Below are 24,795 nucleotides of genomic sequence, written 5' to 3'. Positions count from 1 at the left end.
GCTCAGTGCAGGTAAATTAGAAAGTGCAGCCACTGGGTGGCTCATAAGTGCAGAGAGAAGGGAATGTAGGGATGCAGATACAGACCATAAGTGCTGGGGTGGGAGGCAAGAGAAAGTGTGAGGTGCAACTGGACATGAAGGGGCCTGGGCCCAAGTTCAGAGGGTAGCCAGGTGACCAGTGAGTGGAGCAGTTGGGATATCAGCAACGGAGAGGAAGAGAGAAAGCAGAAGTGTTGCTTCCAGAACCGGAGGCAGTTCTGCTCAAGATTGAGAGAGGCAGGGGGGCTATTCCAGAGGGAGGACCCAGCTGAAGACAGAGAACTGCCCCCAAGTCTCTGCTTGGAAAAGCGACTGACCCTCAGAGAGTTGGAGGCGGATGAGTGTAGAGCTCGAGAAGGGAGATGTTTAGGAAGAGAGAGTTGGAGGTAGTGCAGTCCCAGAAGCGTTGTGAATGATGCAGACAGTCTTGAACTTGATCCTTGCGGCCACTGGGAGCCAAAGAAGAGATTTCAGAGCTGGAGAGATACGATCCCTGGGATTGAGGCCAAAGAAAAGTCTTGCATTCCTGTTCTGCAGAAGTTGTAGAGGACAGAGAGAAGAGGCAGGACGATTCAGAAAGAGACTGTTGCAGTAGTCCAGCCTAGAGAGGACCAGAGCTCTGGAGACAGTGAGCTTCTGGGGGAAAGTGAGGAAAGGAAGAATACCTCTGAGGAGTTTCAGCTAATAGTTTGACTTCTTAGAGACCACAGAGATGTGAGGAGAGAAGGAAAGGATGGAGTCGAAGAAATGCCCCAAGGTTCTTAGCCTCACAGGTAGGAGCAGAAATATGGCCCAGAGTGGGAGGCCAGAGAGAGGAAAGGAGGGAGCTGGTGTTCTGATGAGGGAATCTCAGTCTTGCTAGCATTAAGGCAAAGATCATTGGCGGCACACCATTCCTGAAGAGCGGTCAGACAGTTTGGAATGAGAGAAGGAGAAGAGGCGGTCTAGGGGAGCCTGAAAGAGAGCTGGGTGTCATCCGCATAACATTGAAAGTTGGAGCAGAGAGCAGTGATGCAATGGGCAAGAGGTGTCAGGTATTAGCTGAACAGGCAGGGGGAAAGGTTAGACCCCTGGGGAACACCAGAAGTAGGGAGAGAGATAGAAGAGAAGAAAGACCCCAGTTGGACCTCAGAGGGTTGATCAGTTGAAAGGAGGTCAGCCAGGCCAGGGCCTGATCAATGATACCCAGGTTATCACGCAGGGGATTGAGCAGGATGTCATGGTTGACCATGTCAAAAGTAGAAGAAAGATCGAGGAGAATGAGGACAGAAGGAAGGTTAGAATCAGGGTTAGAGAGCAGATGTTCAGGAGAGCAGATTCCATGCTTCTGACCACTCTGAAGCCAGACTGGTGGTCCTGGAAACAACCAACAGATTCAGTTTTCAGATTGAGCTGGGAGATGGACAGCTTTTCCAAGAGTTCGCCCAGGAAAGGAGTGATGGAGATCGGGCGATAGTTAGCCGCAGAGGAAGGATCAGCAAAGGGCTTCTTCAGGAGGGGATGCAGGAGGGGATGCACAAGGGAGTGGACCCTCTCACCACTCTTCTCTCCTGGAGTGATCAGTTTCTCCTTTCCTCCCATCTCTCTCTCTCTACCCCTCAGGCCAGACTCCAGCACTGCCACCAACATTCTCGGTCATCCGACCCATGAAGCGTGTGTCAGGTGAGGCTTTTGCCGCTACTGTCTCTCCTCCTTCTACACCTTTGACTGATTCACATCCTGACACAGCCCTTTCTAACCTCCATCTTTTTATCTCTGACACTCTCGATGTACTTGCCCCTGTCATGAAGATCTGCTTAAAGCCCAAATCCACGTGCAACTCTTGGGACAACTCTGATTTCGTCACCCACAAACTCAAGTGTAGGGTGGCTGAGAGGAAGTGGAGGGCTACAGGTGCACCTCTGACAAACTGGCCAGCCGCCTGCCCAAAGGCACTACAGACTCCTCGACAAGAAAAGAGCACACATCCAAGCCCATGTCTCTGCGGCATCTAACAACTCAGCTGAACTCTTCAAAATCTGCAAGGAGCTGGCCGAATCTGCTGCAGTCTCTACCTCTCCTTTTCCTTTCCAGGCCTTCTGTAGGGCCTTGACATCTCATTTCATCAGTAAAACCCAGAACATCCTGTCCATCCCCCCTTCCATTTCCTCCTCCTCCTCCACTCCTGGTGTGCCTGTGTCCTCCTCACCTCCTCCCTTCTCTTCCCTTCCCTTGTTGTCCCCCGATGACTTTTCTAGATAAGTCTGATCTATGAAAGTCTCGTCAAAACAGGTTCTTCCCTGTCCATCCAGATCCATCAAGGACCACAACGACACCCTGGCTGATTTCTGCAATCACTCTTTTGCCACTGGAAACCTCCCCTCCCTTGTGCAACCCCTTGTGCACCCCCTCCTTAAAAAGCCCTCTGTGATCTTTCCTCTCCGTCTAACTATTGCCCGATCTCCACCACTCTTTTCCTGTTCAAACTCTTAGAAAAGCTGGCCATCTCCCAGCTTAATATTCACACTGAATCTGTTGATTGTCTCCACAACCACCAGTCTAGCCCCAGAACAGCCAGAAGCATGGAAACTGCTCCCATGAACATCCGTGAAGACCTGCTCTCTAACCTTGATTCTAACCTTCCTTCTGTCCTCATTCTACTCGATCTTTCTTCTGCTTTTGATATGGTCAACCATGCCATCCTGCTCAATCGTCTCTGTGATAACCTGGGTATCACTGATCAGCCCATGCCTGGCTGACCTCCTTTCTCACTGATCGACCCTTCCAGGTCCAGTTGGGATCCTTCCTCTCTTCTATCTATCCCTCTACCTGTGGTGTACCCCAGGGGTCTAACCTCCCTCCCTGGCTTTTTGACCAATACCTGGCACCTCTTGCCCACTGCAACACTGCTCTCTGCTCCATCTTTCATTGTTGTACGGATGACACCCAGCTCTCTTTCAGGCTTCCCTCGGCCGCCTCTACTCCTTCTCTCATTCCAGACTGCCTGTCTGCAATCCAGGGGTGGTGTGCCGCCAATTATTTCTGCCTTAATGCAGTAAGACTGAGATCCTCCTCATCGGAAACACCAGGACTCTCTCTCTTGCTGCCCAATCTGGGCCCTCCTCCTACTCCTACATGTGAGTCATCTTGACTCCACCCTCTCCATCTCTCCTCGCATCTCTAAGAAGTCAAACTATGAGCTGTACCTCCTCAGAGATATTCTACCTTTCCTAACTTTCCCCGAGAAGCTAACTGTCTCCAGAGCTCTGGTCCTCTCTAGGCTGGACTACTGCAACAACGTCTTTCTAAATCGTCCTGCCTCTACTCTCCGTCCTCTACAACTTATCCAGAACAGGAATGTGAGACTTGTCCTTGGCCTCAAGCCCCCGGATCGTATCTCTCCAGCACTGATATCTCTTCACTGGCTCCCAGTGTCGGCAAGGATCAAGTTCAAGACCGTCTGCATCATCCACATGGGCGCTATGGGGTCTGGGACCACACTACCTCCAACACTCTCTTCCTAAACATTTCCTGTTATAAAAAACCAATTATAATTACAATTACCCTTCTTGAGCTCTCCTCTCATCCACCTTCAACTCTCTGAGGGTCAGTCGCTTTTCCAAGCAGAGTGTTGTGGACAGCTCTCTTTCTTCAGCTGGGGCCTCCCTCTGGAACAGCCTCCCTGCCTCTCTCAAACTTGAGCAAAACCACCTACGGTTCCGGAAGCAACTCAAGACCTTCCTGTTCGCTTTCGCTTTCTCTCTTTCTCTCCCATGTTGATTACCCGTCTGGTCCAGACACTGGTCTCCTGGCCACCGTCTGAATGTGGGCTCAGGTCCCTGCATGTCCAGTTGCATCTCACACTGCCGCTTGGCACGTCTAGCATTTGAGGTCTGTGTCTGTAACCCTACAGTCCCCTCTATCTGCACTTATGAGATACCCGTTGGCTGCACTTTCTAATACCTGCACTGAGCCACCCGCTGGCTGCACTCTTTGGTTACCCGCACTTCTCCATCCCCACCCCTCCCTTTTTGCTACTTCTCCCCATCCGTTTCCCTGCACTTGTGTGATCTGAATGAAACTTGGCCTAGTAAAATCCTTGTTTTGTCCTCCCTCTGTTTCGCCCTCCATGTCTTGTCATGCCTAGAAACACTTGTGTACAGGCGCCTAATAAATACCATATCATATCATATATCACATAAGCACTCTGCACGCTCCACTGGCTACCCATCGGAAACAAGTATAGATTTAATGGACCTTGGCATCACCCACTGCACACTTCAAGGCGATGTAGCTGAAATCATTCCAAGGAAAATAAGGTCCTAGCACCCATTAAGGTCCTAAAATCCAGCCCTGCCATGCTTCTAAAAGCCCTTTCTCCATCAGGAAATGACACAGGGCCTCCACCGTCACAGGCTTGCCTCCCAAACCTTGGGACACACTCCCAAAGGGGATGCATACATTTCAGAACCACCTCACCTTCTGGAATAATCAATGAGCTAACCAATTACCAGACCATAGGAAGCAATATTGGGACTAATCCCCTCTCTACCTCATTCGCATTTCCTAAATCAATAAACTAAAAGCACAATAATGCCAAATAACGGATGTCCTCCAGCATCACTCAACAATGACGCATAAAATGAACTGCATCGGGATATTAAACCAGTTTAATGCTCCTTTTGCTCCTCCACCTTTTGCTTCCTGGCTTGCACCCTGTGAGATATCGCCCCTGAGTGTTTTGCCATTGTGGTGATGCTGAGATCCTGGTTGATACTTTACTCCTTGGCTTCACGACGCAGTTGTGCTCCTTGACATGCAGCTTGTTTTATTGGACCCAGTGATATTTTGTTTCTGATTGATGTTTAGCCCCTAAACTGCACCCCATTCACATGTTCAGCCTTCCTGTCATTCCGCCTTCATAACAGACCACACCCCTTGACAGTCTGCATCCAACACAACAACAAGGACCACCACAAAGCATATATGGCTATTTGACTCATGATTTGTTTTACATTGCTTCTTATGTATTCCTGTTGTTTCATGTAAAGCTCTTTGCTTAAAGCGCTATATAACATGTAATACATACAAATACAAATGCGAGGCGCAGTGAACGAATGTGGCCCACAACGCTAACCTCGCGCAAGAAGCAAAGACAGAAGCACAGTTTGGCTTCTGACTATTTTGCACCCAGATTTTGTTCTTGATCTGCAGCCTGGAAGGTTGCTACAGACTTCACAACCTGCTGCAACACAGGGATAGGGTGGTCCCACAGCATCCCCAAAAGTGGAGCAGACCCCATGACTGCTAATGAAGCACAAAAGTGGTGCAGTCAATGGCCGGACTGCTAGAGCTGGTAAGATAGCTCAGCGGGTTGAGCGCTCGCTGCTGCGATCAATGTATGATGTGCAAGTTGCAGGTTCGAATCCCAGCAAGGCGAACTCAGCCTTTCATCTTTCCGAGGTGGATAAATGAGTACCAACTCCGGTTGGGATGATAAATGTATATAAATATGTTCTCTGTAGAGCGTTTTGGCTTAAGGCGCTATATAAATAACAAATCATTATTATTAGCGCAGCAACAGAAAACCCCAGCCTCGAGGCAACCATGGGCACTCTGACACCAATACAGTGGTGAATTAGCATGGTTTAAAAGCTTTGTAACATCACATAACATCACTCAACGCCCAATCAAAATCAGTGCCTGAATGTTTCATCTTTCCCTTTTTTGAGACACATTTTTCCTTCTGCCAGAACGGGCAACTGCTTTCTTTCATGTTTAGAATGCTCTTTTTGCAAACCTGACGTCTGTGTGTTTGCAACTGGCCGCCGGTGGTTGGCAACTCACCGCCGGTTTTGGACCACAGCAGCACACGTCAGAAATCTCTCTCTTTTGGCCCACGCGTCGAACTGCTGCTCTCCGCATGTGCTGAGCAAAGCACCGAGCCCAGTGAATGGGATTTTTAATTATTATATATAATTTCATTTCAAAGCAGGGTAATTGGCGGCTAGCTTAGAAACGCACCGAGCGCCGGGCAGCTTGACAATACACATTTGATGTGGCGAGGAGGTATTTGCTGAGTCTTCTGTTTGGGTTGCACTTAAATCCTAAACTGCGCCACTTAATTTGGTTACTTTAGCAATAATGCACTGTTATGGAATCATAAATTATTAAACAGTGTGCTGCCTTATACATGTAGTCGATTGTATGGTTCGCTTTTAGAAATGGGAGCAAACCAAACCTAACCTTTGATGGCAGCCTGCTCTGGAAAATATGACTATCCTTCCACTGCAAACTAATTCCGTGAATAAGCAATGGCGCTGGAAACCTAGATGCCTTTATGTCATTACGCAGATCTGGCGCGCGCCAGGCAGCCAGCATGGCACTCCATTTTTGATTCCATACAGAACTAGGGCTTGCTCCGCACGCGTCTTTCCAGCAATAGGTTTGAAGGAGTGATTTTCAGTCTGCCTTTTACGCCTTGAATTGGCTCTCCCAGTGAGCCCCTCAAACTATTGAAATGTGAAAACACTGAAGACAAACGCTTTGCAAATATAGACGCTGCACTGCACGACATTGCTGGCAGCTCTGTAGCTCCTGCTTGCGGCCTAGACGAGATTGCCTAGCTGGGTTTTAACAGCTACCAGGGGATCCGTTTAACTCCCGTGGCCAACTGGTGACATACAGACATAGCTATGTTACATTTATAGAATAATGAGGCATGTAATAGACCAAAACATCATTTTTATCATTTCATGTTGAAGTAATCTTTGGGGCCCGCTATGTATTGCCTTGTTCGGTCCCCAGAAGTAACTCCTCGCCACTGGGTGATGCCGGGTGCCGAGGAGAAGCCTTCAGCCCCTGTTCATCCCGATCACTGCAGTGTGGACATGGTGTCTTAAAAAGGTGCCCTGTTGAAGGTTCCTTTGCTAACCATAGTGTGTGCCAGATGTAAAGTAGGCAGCCGCCTGAGCCAGCCAATGCAAAACTGCGCCTCTCCCTTTGAACACTGAGGCAGCCATGCAAATGATGACAGAACGAGCACACCGTGGCGCCTCCTTTTCCTGTAGCACTTTTGTAGTTGTTAAGCAATGTTTTGCATGTTATTTTTAAAGGTTCTCCTGCTGCACTCCTCCTCTCTGTGACTTGTGGAGTTTAACCGCAGAGGTGCCCGGGCAAATAAGCCACCAAACTGCCAGGATTGCCTGAGTGGACTCTCAAAGCTCTCATGTCTTCCACGTTACATTCTGTACTAACTTACAGTTCTGCAAATTTGCCTTAGAAACACCACCCACCCATCATCAAACTTTACGACTTATCTGATTCCTACCTTTTGCAGAACTATGATTCACTCAACAGAACTGGCATGCACCCTGGCTATACGGCCTCCTTCCCACACTTCCTTGTTTGTACATCCATATTCTGCTTTCCGCCCTATTATTATTATTATTATTATTATTATTATTATTATTATTATTATTATTATTATTATTATTATTATTATTATTGTTGTTGTTGTTGTTGTATTTATTGGGCGTGAACCTAGGTTTGAGAAGCAACGTTTCAATAGTTTCAAGCGGACTCTAAAAACTACTCTCTCTGAATAAACCTCTGATCTAATTCTATTTGTCACTGCTTTTCCTTCGTTGGTGCTTTCTTTGGGTTCCCTGAATCTCTGTTTTTTGTTGTTTGTCTGCCCTAACGCTTGCATGCCTCAGGGCCCTTGTCCAGCACTTTACAAATAAATAAAATAAATAAATAAACGACATGATTTACAGAGGTAGACAACAATACAGAGACATAACGGAGTGCTTGAAAGAGGTACACAACAGAACAGATGCATAGCGCTTTTCAGAGGTAGCAACAGAACAGATATACAGCAGGGGGTTTGATACAAAGGGATACAGAGGTGAAGTACAGCTGGTCCGGGTGGCGCGGATTGGAGGGGCGGGCGGCATCTAGCAAGTCAGGTGGTGCACGGGGCGAGATGCCGGCCTAGGTGTTGAGGAGGAGAGATTCCTTGAAGAGGTGGGTCTTGAGCTCTTTTCTGAATTGTAGGAACGTGGGGACGAGTTTGATGCTTGACGCGGGGGGGGGGGTTCCACAGTTTTAGGGCATTTTTTTGCAGCAGCAGATTTCATGTCTGTACGTGTCATGGCTTCTGGTGTTGGTCTGTCTGCCGAAGATGCTGAGTTTCTCCACGAGGTAGCTGGGCGACTTGAGAGCGACTGTCTTACAGATGATGCAGCAAGACTTGGAGGTGATTCGTATGTGTAGTGGGAGCCAGTGAAGGTCAACGAGGGCCGGGCTGATGTCGTATCTGCGTAGACCCTTAATGAGGGGTGAGGCCCTGTGTAGTACACTTCTCGGAGGCACAAGCAGTGGTGGAAATGGAAAACATGTAAATGATGTCCCCACAATGGAAAGGGTGGGGGTGCAGTTTGGAGGAGGGGCAGAGTTCTGAGGGAACAGAGCTGGTAGTTGAACTCCGCTGAAAGGAAATGTTCAAAATACTAGTTTAAAAATGCTGCAATTTCTTTCATGCTGCTTCTTTTCAAACTCCACACTGTACACAAATTCCACTATAAATCACTTCCATGGCAGTGGTGCACCCAAAATCCTGTTGTTAATGCAGTGATTTTTAGTACAATAAGGGATCCATAGACACGCTCTACAGCAGAAGGCTGCCAGGGTAGCTCAGCAGGTTGAGAGACCTCGCTGAGCTGTTATATATTAAAAACTGGTTGTTAATCGTATGACTTTTTGCAATTCCTTATAAAAAAAACAAGTGCTATAAAATGTGTTTGGCCAGGGCAAGGGGTGGGCTGGTCGTTCTCTTAAATTCAAGGCGTAGGTGGGTGTATTTCTGCCCCTGTAGTGAAAATCAAAAGTATGCACCCATGAACCCACAGTTTAATTTCCTAATAACTGCTGTCAGCACAGAAACATTTATTTGTGATTAAGCAGTTTGAGAAGTATATAACCTCTTTATGAACATAACCTGTGATAAAACACAAGGGAAGGGGAACAAAAATACAGTCTATGTGTGTGGTAGTCCGATCAAAAAAGAAATGCATCTGAAAGAAAACTAGTGAATGCAAGTTTAAGATTTTGAGTTTGGAAATGTCTTTTTTGTTTTTTCTATGCAAGCGTAAGTGTTCCCAGCATGTAAGAAGCCTGCTTTTAACAGTGATAGCCTCCACCCCAGTGATAGTCATGGCCCATTGATTCCAGTGGTGACCCTTTCAGGCAATAAGAAAGTAAAACAGGCAGAGCAAATAGAGCCTGTAAATGCACGCATGACGGCTGGAGAAAGGAGCCCAGAGCAGGTTAGGTCACTGAGCACCCAGCTTCCCTCAGCGAAGTTGGAGCTCGGTAAAGCCTTGTCAGGACTGAGGCTGGCTGGGTCTGAGATCCAGGCAGACCTCTGATGCCGGATCTCAGACCCAGCAAGAGCCGACCCATTGACCAGCTCTCATTTTCTTTCTCCCAGTGGCCTACGGTCTGGCTACCCCTGGTGTGGTACAGTGTGCCATGCCCATGAACAAGCCTAGGCACTCTGAAATTACTTTGGTGGTAAGTTGGGACAGTATGAATGCATATATATAACATAACATTTTGGTGCACTATTAAAGATGCCCAGTATGACATATCACATTACAATGCAATGTATTGCATTCCGTTTCATTCTTTTACTTGAAAGTGTCCTCAGGGCCACCCAGGTAGCTGCCCAACCGAGAAGGTGTTGTAAGGGCACGTGCCCATCTCAGGTTCCTCCTTTGGGCACTGAGGCCCCGGGCATAGCTCTCTTGGTACACTGATGTCTCTTTTGTTTGATGCAGATTTTTGATTATTTCCGTTTTTAAACTGCATTTATAGACAGAGCCACTATGATGAGTGTTCTTACTTGAGGATACTGGCCTACTTGGTGCAGCCAGAATGAACATGTTTTCTCCCAGTGGCATTGCATTTTTACTGGCGTTATCAGCAAAGCCTAAACTATGTGTGGGTGTTCCCCTACATCATATACACCTGGGAAATATTCATAAGGAAAACTACGAGCGTGGTGTCTCACGGATCAAATACTTCAATTTCTTTAACTAAAAGGGCTTGGACAGAATTGGAACAATCAGGACTGAAAAGTTCTGCGAAAACAGCATATTTTATTATTGTTATACATACATCATGATATAACAATATCCATGTAATAAAATACAAAAAGTAGAAAAGCTTATGTTCACATTTGCTCAGCATATAGGGCAAATGGCTGGGCAAAGGCATGTAGAGAAGTATAAAGTGCAAAGTGCAATTCAATTGAATACAAAATACTAATACATTATAAAGCACCAACCCTATCTACAATTCTCCCATTTTTAAAGATGCCAAAGAAAGTTAAAAAAAAATCCTACAATAATTAACCAAAAGATTATATATAACAGCTCATCATTTAGTTTCCAATCACTTGTCTGAGAGTTCATGCAACACAGTCTTTTGTATTTGTGTATGTTATTACAGCGCTCGATTTGGCTCTGTTGCTTAGTAAATGTTCAGAGTAGCCTACTTCTCAGTTGCCTATGAGAGAGGTTCCTTCGACATTTGTTCCCAAAGTTGAGATTCCGGCTAATGTTGCAATGGGTACAGCAGCCTATGATATTGAATCTCACTACAAATCACAGTTTGTTCACGTCCTGTTCTCAAGATAGGAAGTGAATACTATTAGACATTGGATTCCAGACATTAGGAAAAATCCAACAGGGTTTTACAAAGAAATAGAATCTGTCTTGCATTCGTCCGTTTTTACTCTGTGTGATATAGACTTGTTGTTTCCCGTGCTCCTACCTGCTGATTTATAGAAACAGATTAGGACTGTAGATGATCCAGCAGGGTTAGGTGACACATGGGTTAACTTGGTTAGGTTAGATGGAGAAAGGACAGCTGGTGAAAGACCACCGCAGGTGATACTGACTTAGCCAGATAGAATAGTAGCAAAATTGAAGACTTTAATTGCCGAGAGAAGGATTGTTTTGGACAAACTGACTGCTTGTACCCAAGGAAAATCTGAAGGTGCTATCGAATTCTTTAATCGGTTCGAACAAGTATTCTCAGATTTTAGCATACAGGATTTAAGCACTGAGTCAGGAAAAAGATTGTTTGTGGACAAATTTGTGCGTGGATTGTTGCCTGATATCCAGTCACAAATTATGACTTCCGTTAGTGCTTGGCAAGCTAAATCACAGTCCGAAGTATTGCATATGGCTCAGTATTACGAGAACAGAGTCAACAATGAGAAACAAAGGATTGAAAAGAAAAGGGGAGATCTGGAAACTAAGGTATTATTGCAACAGATAGTTAGAGGGCCTAGAGGTGGTAGTACATAGTTTTGAGGTCAGTTTGTTCCACAAAGTAATGTACCGTTGGGTCCTGTACACGCAAACCAATGTGCTTATTGCAGACAAGAGGGTCGCTGGCGAGCACAATGCCCGATCCTCCAGCAAAGGTCGAATAACACATATGGTGTCATGGATAGATGATCCAGAGGTCGCCCTGGGTTAGGGGGTCCTGATAGAAGCCAGTTCGCTCAAAATTCTCAGTCTTTCTCACAAGATAATCAGCAACCTAGTGTAGATAGCAGAAATATCTTTGATAATCCTTCAACTGCCTATTTTTCTGAAGATCTTGTCTTCGATGATATATTGTTCTGTTAGGACAGCCCGAAGCAGGGTCTGGAACCGATGCCTATTCCCATTAATCAGAAAGGTCCCCTACGTTGGATGATGGTGGGGAATAGGAAGCATCTATTTCTGATAGACACGGGAGCACAGAAGTGTTCCATTGACCATTCACGGGTTCCAGACATTCCACTGTCAGGACAGAGTAACGTTTCTGTAGGGTTTTCTGGTATGCCAGTGGTTAGTCCGGTTTCTCTGCCGGTACCGATTTCACTGGGTCCATTTACGGATCACTGTCCGTTTCTTCTGACAACAAACTGTGGAGAGAATTTGTTGGGGTTGAATCTGTTGAAAGAATTAAATGTGGTAATTCATTGTTCTTCGGATGGTGTGCGTTTGACGATTTCACCACAGCAATTTTCCGCCTCACAGTTTCTGACTAGAACTTTGCCGCCAGAATTTAATGAAGTTCTGGCGTGTTTATGGGCGATTGATGACAATGATGTTGGTATTTTGCAAATTGAGCCTGTTAAAATAGTTTTGAAACCAGGAGTTAAGTAGCCACGAATTCCACAATATAAGATTTCAGTTGATGGTGAGCACGCTTTGAAATGTATAGTTTCCGACTTTGTACATTATGGAGTAATTGAAGAAATTGCAGGAAGTTTGTGCAATAGTCCGGTTTTTCCAGTGTATAAGAAAGGTGCTAATGCAATTCCTTTCCGTTTCATTATCGATTTGCGTGCTATCAATAAGATTGTTGCTCGACAATTTACAATTGTGCCTGATGTAACGACAATACTAACAATGATTCCAGCTTCTGCTACTCATTTCAGTGTTGTGGATCTTAAGAATGCCTTCTTTAGCATTCCTATACATGTGGATAGTAGATATTCGTTCGCGTTTACCCTAGGGGGACGTTCGTTTACATTTTCCCGTGCGCCACAAGGATACACAGAGAGTCCGAGCATTTATAGTAGGGCTTTGAAAGAGCAGCTTGATACACTCGAGTTGCCTTCTACTTGTACATTGCTACAATATGTCGATGACCTTCTCTTAGCTGCAGACTCAGAAAGTGCTTGCAAGGAAGGCACTGTGTTTTTGCTTATTCATCTAGCGAAGCGTGGGCATAAAGCTTAATTGAAAAAGTTTCAGTATTGTTGACAAGAGGTCGCCTATTTAGGCTATCTCCTGTCAAAGGAGGGAAGAAGATTGACACCTGAACGAAATGCAAACCTATGTAGTCCTTTTCATAATATTGTATAATCTGTATGTGAACTAGGCACAAACTCTAGACCACAAATTATTAACGTGAAGAGAGGCTGGACAATATTACACAAATTGTATAAAAGCACAAATGTTTAGACATCCAGCACTCTCTCACCTCTCTCTGTCGACTGGTACACCCTGCAAGGTGTTGGGAGCCAGATAGCTATCTGTTTTAATTGTAAACTGTACAGTAATAAAAGATCTGTGAATCTTTTTAGCACGCGTTGGTGTATTTCCTTTGTGGTACTCAGCCTCATTATTTCTTCGTTCTTTCAATGCCCCATGACTTTTATAATATCAGCGGACCCAGATATACATTCTCTTTAGTTGATCCCTCTGGGCAGCTTTGCCTGGTCAGCAGGCGAAGTACACTGGCAAAGGATGCCTTCCTTTGGGCAACTACCATCCCTGTTTGCCTGTTCACCCTGGTGCCCCAGCCTCGCTAGTCCACTGCAGCTACATCGAGGTAAGAGACATTGTTATCCACTCTTACCACAACCATAGTTACAACACTGGTATTGTGCTTTGCTGCATGTTCCAAGAGTAGGTTTCTTACACTGACTCTACCCACTGCTGATATTCAGCCACATATATATCAGACCTAGAACATCCCAAATATAGGGCTTCTACCTTGATCTCATCATCTTGGTGGTTTTGTCACAATCACATTTCTCTTCCCCCAGTGTTTCGAGGGGTGGGTCTGATGTTTTGAATCTCGCTGCTTTTGTGTTTTTTTCCACACTCACATTTCTGTTCCCACAGCATTTCCAGGGGTGGGTTTGCTCTTTCAAGTCTTGCTAGTGTTGGGTTTTACCACTCTCACATTTCTCTTCCCGCAACGGTTCCAGGGGTGGTTTTGCTATTTTGAATCTCGCTATTGCTGGGTTTTTACCACACCCCACATCTCTCTTCCCAGAGTGTTTCCAGGGTTGTGATTGCTCTTTTGAAATTACTGCTGGGTTTTGCCTAACCCACATTTCTCCTCCCACAGTGCTTCCAGGGGTAGGTTTGCTGTTTTGGGTCTCGCTACTGTTGGGTATCTACCACACTCACATTTCTCTTCCCACAGTGTTTCGAAGGGCAGGTTTTACTGCTTTGAATCTAGTCATTATTGTATCTGGTCAGACTTGCATTTCTCTTTCCATAGTGATCCATGCGTGGACTGTCCACTTTGAATCTCTACACTCCTACACTCTGCCCGCCCATCATGGCTAACAGTTCCAAAATGAGAGGCACCAACTGACACTCCAGAAGGGCCTCCACTCAATCGGTCAGACGTGACCCCTATATGCCACCAACGCCCGCCCAACCTAGCACTCATTAGAGGCCACAACTTACCCCATTTCATGTTGCTTTCCATGCCCTCTCCCTCCATCCTGGTCTACACCTCCTTTGCCCACCCCATTCCCACCCCCACTCACCCACCTTCACCAGTCTGATCCACGCTTTGCATCCCTAAGCTCTCCCTGTGCAATCCTGGCCTCCTCACCCAGATCAGCTATCCCTTCAACCCTTACCCTGTCAAACTAGAAATTATATCGTGCCTCCTATTGCTATGAATATATGTATATTGGCCTACACCAAGCTGCTAACAAGCTGCTTATAAACTACATGTGAATAAACTCGCATTGCAAGGTCCTGACCTTAGAAACCATGTAAACTGTCATTTTGGGTCAAGCCGCCATTTTAGGTTTTCTTGCTCTATAAAGTCACCATGTGAGCTAAAATGGTAGCCTATGTTATTCAGAACAGAACTCGATTGTCATGACCTCTGTACAGCTAATGTATAACTTACCTGCAGGCCACTTGTTAGGGTCATGAGCTGAGACCTTGTCCTTCTGCTGACCTGTGTGCAATGGATTACCTGTATCACCGAAACTGATCTATAATTGAATGAGAACACCTGCTTAACTATATTGTATAAATTAAGTCCCGCATTGTAATGTTAGGCCTAGATCATACACTAATATACATATAGATGAGCAGATGAACTAGATTTGACTTGGCAAGGGACCCTAGAGCAGTAACTTATTTATGGAATGGTTAACCCAAAGGAGGGCTGAACAGCAGACTTGAAATGTATAAAAGCCTGACTGTTTCAATGAATATTTGCACTCACTGAGCACACCGAACCACGCCGGAGTTTGCTGTGTTGTACTGAGGGTCGATAGCTATCTGAATTTTGTTCTGTTCTTTTGTAACTGGATTCAGTATAAAATAAAGTACTTTGTATGTTCCTTTGTAACCTGTGTTTGGTGTGTTTCCTTTTTGGTTACCCTGCCTCATATTATTTCCTTGTTTTCACAACCTGTATGCCCCCTGCTCCACCTGAAATACCTAAAAAACAGACACTGCGCCTTCCACACCAACTCTATCGAGCATAACTCCCCTAGCTTCAGCCCAGACTACACAATAATACTCATACCTACCCACTGGCCCCCTCCTACAATTCCCCACTGCCCCAAACCCAGTAAAACTGCTCATCTACCGGCTGAACAGCCCACAAGGCACACTTACAACACCATGCACCACTAGAAGACTGTCACCAGACCTCTGCTTCCTGGAGCCCTTCAGACATCATCCTCTCCCCATATACCACAGCATAAACTTCCACTATCCTACCTCACACCAACATGAGGGACACTAATCGTCACCCCCACATACACTCTCACCCCCTTCAGTAATATCACTCTCCATAAAACGGACACCGCCTACCTTCCTACCTTCCACACGCATCCAATGACAACGCAAAAGGCAGCAGTCTCCTCCCCCTCTGAAATCTATCCCCCATGAGTGACAACTCACTTACAGACACACCCCAGACCTGGCATCTCCTCCCTCCTTCCCCCACTTCATCACCACAATACATCCACCGAACTCGCTCTCCAGCCCTCCACCCACTCCACTACTACAATCTCCTCACCAGCCATCTCGCTCTCCCGTAACAGTGTCAACCCATCCCCATCTTTCGGCAATCATCCCTTCTCTGACCCCACCCCCCAGTACGCTTAAAGAACTTAAACCCCACAACCTCAAACAAACGACTAAACAGTCACCAGAAATGCATTCTCATCAATACCAAATCCGTCGCAAGAAATCGTCACAACATCTTTGACCTAACTGCAACTGAATGTTTGACATCCTGTTTATCACTGAAATCTGGTTCTCCCAAGACTTCCACCCGATTGCACATGAAGCCTTCCCCCTGGGATTCAAACATAGTGTGCATAACAGTGTTAGCAGGTCAGGTGTTTTTGCCATCCTTCATAAATCATCCTTATCCGTCTCACCTTCTGATGAACAAGCCTGCAACACTGACTGCAAATCCCTCCTGGTAAAATTCATGTTAACCCCCTCTCACAGTCACAGCTTACTGCTCCTATATCAACCCCAGGATACAATAGAAGCTTTGCAGAATCCCCAAGTGACTCCTTAGTAGCCGTTATGGTCTCCCACCCCCACCTCACAGTACTAGGGGATTTCAACATCTGGTTCAACATCCCATTCAATCTATGACCCGATCTCTTCAGGACAACCTGGTAACCTTGCACCTTTCACAGCTAGTCTCATGCCGAACCCATTCAGGTGGTCAGACCTTGGATTAATCTTTGGCTTACCTAACCTCATCTCCACACTGCCTCCATGCCCACTTGCCTGGTCCGACCACTCTGCTATCATCTTCACACTATCCTCTACAGACCCACCCACCCCTCCAGCAGCCCTAGGGCTTCAATCCCACTACCACCTGTGGAAGAAAGTCATAGTAACTCCTGTCCTGCAGACACCCTATTCACCCCCCTTTCCTCCTCTTCCCTCTGCTTGGGTCAGATCACCATTCCCAACTTTGACCACTGAATTTCTGAAGCACTCAGTCCCTCACCTGCACCAGATCCTTCTCTAACAGACAAGGCCTCTCCCCCATATGGGTAACCTCAGCCATCAAAAACTGAAATTGCAGAACCACATCCTAGAGTGCAGATGGTGGGCAGACTCATCATCACCAAACAGCCTGGCTTACACCGCACAACTCAAAGCTTACCGGGCAGGGATACGCAAAGCCAAATAAATGACTACTGGGACAGAATTGCCAATCCCTGGTAGCCTTCTAGTGAACTCTTCAAGCTTATAGTCTGATTTCAAACCCCTGCCTACACCACCAACACTCCCAACCAATCCCTCTGTGACTCCCTTGCAGACCACTTCCACAACACAGCCCTAGAGAGACACAATTCCATCCTGTCTAAAATCGCATTGCTCACTCCACCCGGCCCCCAAACCTCCCCCATGACATCAGAAGGGCCTTCTATCCTCCAACACTTCTCTACATTCGCACCCCTCTCCCACCCAGAATGCCTCAACCTACTGTCACTCAGACGCAGCTCAGGATCCATGAGAGAGCCCTGCCCACCTGTTTTACTAAAAGTAATCTTGACATACACCAGCGACGGTGACTTCGCAAGATTCATCCTCGAGAGATCCCTCACTTCCAGCACCTTCCCATCAGAATTAACATCCTTCTACATCAAGCACCTGCTCAAAAAGTCCTCCCTCAACCCTCTGTAGCTAAATTAACTGGCTGAGCAGCATACTCACAACTATGCCTCTTTTTAGAATTCAACCAGATCCTTCACCCCACCCAATCTGGCTTCAGACCCCTCATCAGGAACCAAATCCTGCCTAGACTCCATCTGGAATAATCTTAAAAGACACTCAGACTCAGAGGGCTTTGTCGCCCTAATCCAACTCAACCTCTCAGCAGCACTCAACACCATTGACCACTCCATCCTCATTGACACACTCTGCACCTGGGACTCAGCACTGAAATGCATGTCATCCTTCGTCTCCAACAGATCCCAAATAGTTCAAATGCCTTCATTCTCCTTGGCTCCCCACCCAATATGCCATGGAATGCCGCAAGGTGCCTCACGCTCCCCTCTCCTCTTGAAGGCCACTCCCGCACTCATTTGTTCCCATGGACTGTCATACTACATTTACACAGACAACACTTAAATCAACACAATCTCTAAGAGCCCCTCTTCTGCCCACCCACCCCTGATCTTGCAACATTTGTCTGTGAAATCAAATACTGGATGACGGCCAACCACCTAGTACTCAATCCTGGTAATATCAAGATCATGCACTGTGGGAAACCCTCCTCTTCCCTCAACCGACCAAATGGCCGCCCTCCCAAGGCACACACCCCACCACCTCCAACACTGTAAAAACCTCTGATGCATTTTGGACACAGACCTGACCTTATCACATCACAGAAACTCACAGATGAAATTCTGTTTCCTACACATTCATACCCTCTACTGCCTTTTTTCCTACCTGGCCTTCCCAGTCAGAGTCCCTGCGTTCATTGCTATCATCCTTTCACGTCTAGACTATACTTAGGGGCCCTCGCATAGCAATAAGAAAACTTCAACAAGTGCAAAACATAGCCGCAAGAATCCTTGTAGCCTTAGCTCCATGATAACACATCACCCCCGCCCTCTGTGTACTTCACTGGCTTCCAATTGGGTGACGATCTACCTTCAAGGCAAGGTGCAATATCTGCATTATAAAGGTACACGCTACTGGCCTTAATGAAACCGTAGATCAGGCTCAGCACTCCTTCTCATCATCCCAGTGATTAAATCAACCTGCATTGGGGGCTCCTCCTTTTCAGTCTAGGTACCCACCAACTGTAACTCCCATCTATGAACCATCCAGAGCATAGAGGACCAACTTACCTTCAGGATGACTCTCAAACCCTTGCTATTCCCAGTGGCACGCTCACAGACATAGCCCAGACCGCAATCCTGTGCGATCTACCACCCAACAGTCTCAGGGAAATCGATGTGGGATAATACTCCTCACAACCAGGCCTTTATGAAATGCTCTGCATGACTAAACCTGACTATGCTTCATTCTTTCTAGGTGGGACAAGACTCTTATTTTATTTATTTATTTGCATTTATAAAGCGCACAAAACTGCCCTGGGGCATCGTGGCGCTGTTACAGCAGACTTAGTCTTGAACACAAACATAGGAATATGTTTACAGATGAAAACCAAGTTACAGAGTACGTTTCACATTGGTAATAAACATTGAGCTTAGAGGTTATGCTATGCTGTGGTTACAATGCAGGCATGAATGTGCATGTGGAGGACTTTAGCGGAATAGGAGGGTTTTGGGGTTTTTACGGAAGGTGTGGTATGATTTTTCGTTCCTTAGTGAGGTAGGTAAGGAGTTCCAGTTTTTAGGTGCGAGGTGTTGGAAGCTGGTTCCTCCCGCCCTGGATCTTTGAAACGTGGGGACATCAGTCATGTTGGTGCGGTGAGCTCTGGTGGGTCTGATGGAGGCTTTCGGTGTGATTCTTTCTGCGAGATGGTGTGGGGCATCCAGGGAGAGGCATCTATGGGTGATGGTCATGGCTTTGAAAAGTATGCGTTCTTTCACGGGTAGCCAGTGAGCATCTTTCCTTCTTCTCAACCGGATCTTTATGAAATGCTCTGCAGGAATAAACCTAACTATGCGTCAACCTTTCTTCACAAAACCCTCACGTACTGCTTCCAAGGGAACACAGCTGGGTCCGATGCCTCAATGTTTCTTCACCAGACCCTCATACACTGTATCCCAGGGAGTACAGCTGTGCCCCACCGGGGCCTCGGTCCACTCAGCCACAAACGGTCTGCGATACACTGCGATACACTGTGCTTGACTTCACCCACCCTTGCATGCATCACTTTCGACCCATGTGGTCCCTGCAATAGAATACAGCTGAGTCCCCCCCGACAATTCGGTCCAGCTGTTCACTCACCTAATCTGACTTCTGACTCTTATGTACCCTCCTCTAACTCTGACAATTTGTCACATCACATGTCCCGCACCTGATAAATGCTGGCTGCTAATAGGGACCTAGCCACTCCCTACCTACCTTTGTTACAGCTATACATGCATACATACACATTTTACATTTGATTTCAACACTTTTCAATCCTCTAACTATGGTTATCCAAAGGGTGTTCAACCTCATAGCACTTTGAGGCCATACCAATCACAGTAGGTGCCATCAAAATACCAAATAGCATACCATAACCATGATCTCAAACACCTGAAAATCATGCGCTTGTGCCCCAGCAATGACACATACTGAAGAGGCTTGGTGGGAAGTCCTAGGGCACACAGGCTGTGTGAGTAAATCTTAAGTGGTGGCCCAGCCTAATAAGGGATTTGATTTCATGCAAATCCCAAAAATAACACTGAGGCACCAATTATGATCAGTCATTCATAGTTTGTCACTCATTGCCCTCACAGGTGCAGAAACTCCAAGAAGCCCAACCACAGTGGAATGGTCACAGGGAATAAATAAACCCAGGTTTCCAGTCCAGCTACGTAGGTAGTTGGAGTTGGAGCTGGTGGCAGGAGATTGATGAGGTTAGAGAAAGCAAGGAGTGTGGAAGTGGCAGCTGGAAAGCAGAGGGGCAGATATGTCAGGTGGAGAGATTTGAAGGGAATTGTAGAGGAACATCATGATAAGGTGTAGAGAGATTGAGAGGTGATGCTAGAGCAAAATCAGGAGGACCTGGGAACAATTTGGAGATGGTGCTAGAGGAGCATCAAGAGTAATTGGGGAGAGACTTGAAGGAGGTGTTAGATGATCCTCAGGAGGAGGTATAGAGGTCCCTGGAGGAGATGGGGTGAGACTTACAGGAGCTAGTAGGAGAACATCAGGAAGTGGCGGAATGGAATATCATCATGAAGTGGAATCTACAGAAGTTGTGAGGTGAAAGGCAGGAATTATTGGGCAGTGTTTGGAGGTGAAACCCCAGAAGAGGTGGTAGAAGAACGTCACGAGGATGGGAGAGAGAACCTATCCAGTCAGACAAAGAATGCTTTTTTAAACATTAGTGCATTTTAGAGCAGATGTTTTCTTTTCTTTAATAACCATGGAGAAACTGTATTTGTTATAAAAGGGTGCATAATGTAGTAGACTACTTGTCCAGCGCTGTTTTTATTTTTATAAAACTGTACTATTTGAACAACTAATCATTTTTTTGATAATGGGAAATTGCACCTTTTGATTAATATAATATTTTTGTTGATTCTGAAGTTATCATTTTTGATCCACCATGTGGGGTGGCAAGTCTGTATAAACTGTCATTTTGGATGATAGGCAAGCACAATGGATGAGGGCACAACCTGAAACATTTTGCACAACTAAAGTGTTTTAAGAAAATGTATAATAGACATATGTACTGAAATTGGAAATCCATAGAAATGTCCAGAAAAAAAACCCTGAATGGCATATTTATTAGAATTCCGGCTGAACGAATATTCTGAACTGTTGAAAATGTTGAATAAATATCCCATTCGTTTTGATTATAGTGAACAAGGGGAGTGGGGGTTGCCCCCCGCACACCTGTTCACTATAATCGCAATGGCGGATCCGGGGGTGAGCTAAACAATAAAGGTTTAAAAATAAAAGGACACTGCAGGTTGGTTCCCATACACGTAAGTGAAGGGAACCGGCATCACAGAAGAATGGAGGAGTCTGCGGCACACAGAAACGTGTTCCGCCAAAAGGTTAGTAGGTGGGTTAGGGGTTCGAGTTGCCAGAAATGTTAGCCGGAGAAAAAAAACAAAAGTCATTTCATTTAAAAAACTTTTGTTTTTTTTCTCCCTCGAACATTTCTGATTCAAACAAATCATGGACAATCCTGAAATTGTGCTAAGCATTGTAACTAAATGTGCCACGTTAATAGTAATTATATTTTGTCATTCTAGTTTTTGCAATCTTCGGTGTTCAATGTGTGTCCAGCACATTCAGAATATCTAGAAACCTAATTATTTTAGCAGATGGTGGCAAAAACCAACCCTTCAAAGGGTCTAAGTATCTGTGGATATGTTTACAACAGCTGGCAAATGGCGTGGATAGCTGGGTATAACTGGGTAAATGATAGCATTACCTGGAAAATGGTCTGGGCAACTGGGAATATAATGGCATTATATGGCACACCACAGCAATGCCTGGAAGATGGTATGAGTACCTAAGTAAAGGATTGCAATACCTGGCAAACGGCGTGACTACATGGCATCAGAGACCACAAGTGGGGAATCATGTGAGTATCTGGCTCGATATGATACCATGTATTTATTTATTTATTAAATGAAAAGTACAGGGATAAAAATGCATTTTTGACACACACACGTTTACAAATCGTTTTAACATTGATTTACAAAGCAGAGCACCAGTGTCCTAAACAATGGGAGAGAGGATGTGGATATAAGACCAGATGATGCAGGAGAGGTAGACACACGAACCAGGGACAAGGACAGCAGAGTGTGCAATGATTGAAGTACATGGCCATATGGCAGACATTTCTGTTTGCTGATTGCCAGACTTGCACACATTTGGCAATACTTTGAACATCATAATAGTACATGTGCAAATGTTGGTGATATCTCTTAAATGATGTAGGAGCCTGGAGATGTGATATCAGTATCTTCTCTTAGATCGTCCTGTGAACATTAAAAAAAGTAATGCAATGTTCATATGATCACATATTGTATTTGAGCCAGACCATTGCGACTGTTTACACGATGCCCATATCATGGGCTATGGACTCATGTTTGGCACCAACTCACTTTCACCTGTACTAAGTGTAGAGCGGTTGCTGTGATCATTGGCGCACTGGACCGTGAATGGGCATTCAGACGGGTGAATTGCTGTAGTGTAGGACTTTGGACCTGTTGACTCATCATCCATTCCTTCCATTTGTATGGTTAAAATGTTGCATTCTCCATTTTGGCGATTTCTTTTCTAAGACAGGAAGCGTTGGCCAAAGTGTTGGTTTTGGTTTACGCTCGAGAAAACGATTTCTGGCTAAAGGCTTGTAAAGCAAGTCAAACTTTCTGTTACACTTGGCTGGCTCAGCACCTCTAGGGTGGCGCACTTGAGTGTAACTAGTGAGGTCTATCCCTTTATGCCTTTTTCTTTATGTTTTGCACTATTGCTTCAGTATTATTTTTCCACAAAACCTGCAGAAGAGCCGTCATCAAAAAATGGAAGGTGCGAGTTTGGAACAGGGATGTGTGTATGCTGTGTGTGCTGTGTTGGACGACAGGCGGTGGAATAGAATTGTGTAATTGTGCTTAACATGAGATGTTCTGCATCCTCGGTGCTTCTGTCTTCATTTTGGTTTCCAGGTTGTGTTGTACTTCCTCCGGTGATCAACCCTTTCCTACTAATACACTTTATTTGCAACAATCCACCTGTGCTGTTATGCTGCGCTACATTATGTCATGCTTAGCCATGTTTTGATACGCATGTGCTTATTCAGTTATCATATGCAGCGTGTGTTGGCGTGTGCCTTGCTTCGAAATGCTATGCTTTGCTTGTTATGTTATGGTTGGCTATGCCATGATGCTATGTTATGGCAATTTGTTACCCTGGGATGCTACATCATGTTACGATGTTCTGTCATTTTGCTGTGCCCAAGTCCTTGATCCTCCAGGAAATGGAACTAAAGCATAGCTTTTTTCGAATTGAAGATCACAGAGAAACATCTCCTCAGCAGAGGACAAGGCCCCTCCAGTTGGAGAACACTCCAATGGTTGCTGCCCTTGGACATGAGGAAAAAGAAAATTTCAGGCAATCGGACAATCAGGTCAACTTAGAAATGTGAGCTCTGAACGTCCACCTTGTGACTTTCACAAGATGAGCAAGTGCTTGGAAGCTGCAGCAAAGTGGCATGTAGAACTCAAAACTAGATAAACAAATAATACTTTTAAAGTGCTGTACTCTAGCACCTGGAAGCGTTTTTTGTGTTAGATGGAACTACAAATAAGGATCTCAAACCAAATAATCGGGCAGACTCAAGGAATATGGCAAATAACTACTTTATTCTCATTTAATAAAGTAGGCAGACCTGATAAACATTGGACTGATGCAAGTACACTCACTCAGTAACTCAATTACATAAAGGTCTTATACCCCAATATGCGTAATCTATGACATCATTCTATGTGGCAAAATACAAAACCTATTGAGGGAAGTGTAAGAGGATTCAATTCAACACTACAGCTAAGTCAATGCCTAGTCTGGGATACTGAATGGAAACCCTTATTGATATATCTTTATGTCCAGTTCATGAGTTCTGGATGACTACCCCTATATAACACCCCTCTCTTAGAATCCCCCTGACCCCACTGAGCCAAGAAGTAGTTCTGTTTTGCAAGTTTAAAAGGTTTATTTGAGAATGTAAGATATATATATATATATCACACTTTATAATAAATTAATAATTGAATATCACACTTAATCTGAGCAGTAATCAATAATGGATAGTCTGGCACTAGCACACTTCTTTATAATCAATGATGAGTGGGCATAGGATGGATAAGATAGCAACAATACTTTTATGGTTTCAAATAGATGCAATGTGGAATGAAAATGCAGTACAGAAAATAACTTGATAGGATTTCAGCAAAAGACAATATAATCACTTTCTTGGACAATTCACCCCCCCTTTATGCAATGTAAGGAGATGAAGATGAGAGCACACAGTTCTTAGGAATACAATCAAATAGAATTCAGTTCAATTCCCCCCCAGCAGCTTATACAACAGATAGGAGTTTTGAAACACAGGCAAAATGCTTTGAATATGGTGACAATGTAGTGAGAAATATGCTGAAAATGCTTTTAATTCCCTTCAGGAGGTTCAGGGTGAGTGGTATCTAGTTAATATTAGTTCAGGCTCACTCTAGAAATGATTCAGGGATGGTTCTTAAGAGGCAAACGAAGTTTAGCAGTTCAGGCAACAGCAGCTATCTTTTTACAAGTAAAGAAATCA

This window comes from Ambystoma mexicanum, chromosome 4q (genome assembly GCF_040938575.1).
Source record: "Ambystoma mexicanum isolate Mex_15411 chromosome 4q, UKY_AmexF1_1, whole genome shotgun sequence".
Taxonomy (NCBI): Eukaryota; Metazoa; Chordata; class Amphibia; order Caudata; family Ambystomatidae; genus Ambystoma; species Ambystoma mexicanum.
Note: the sequence above shows the minus strand (reverse complement) of the source record.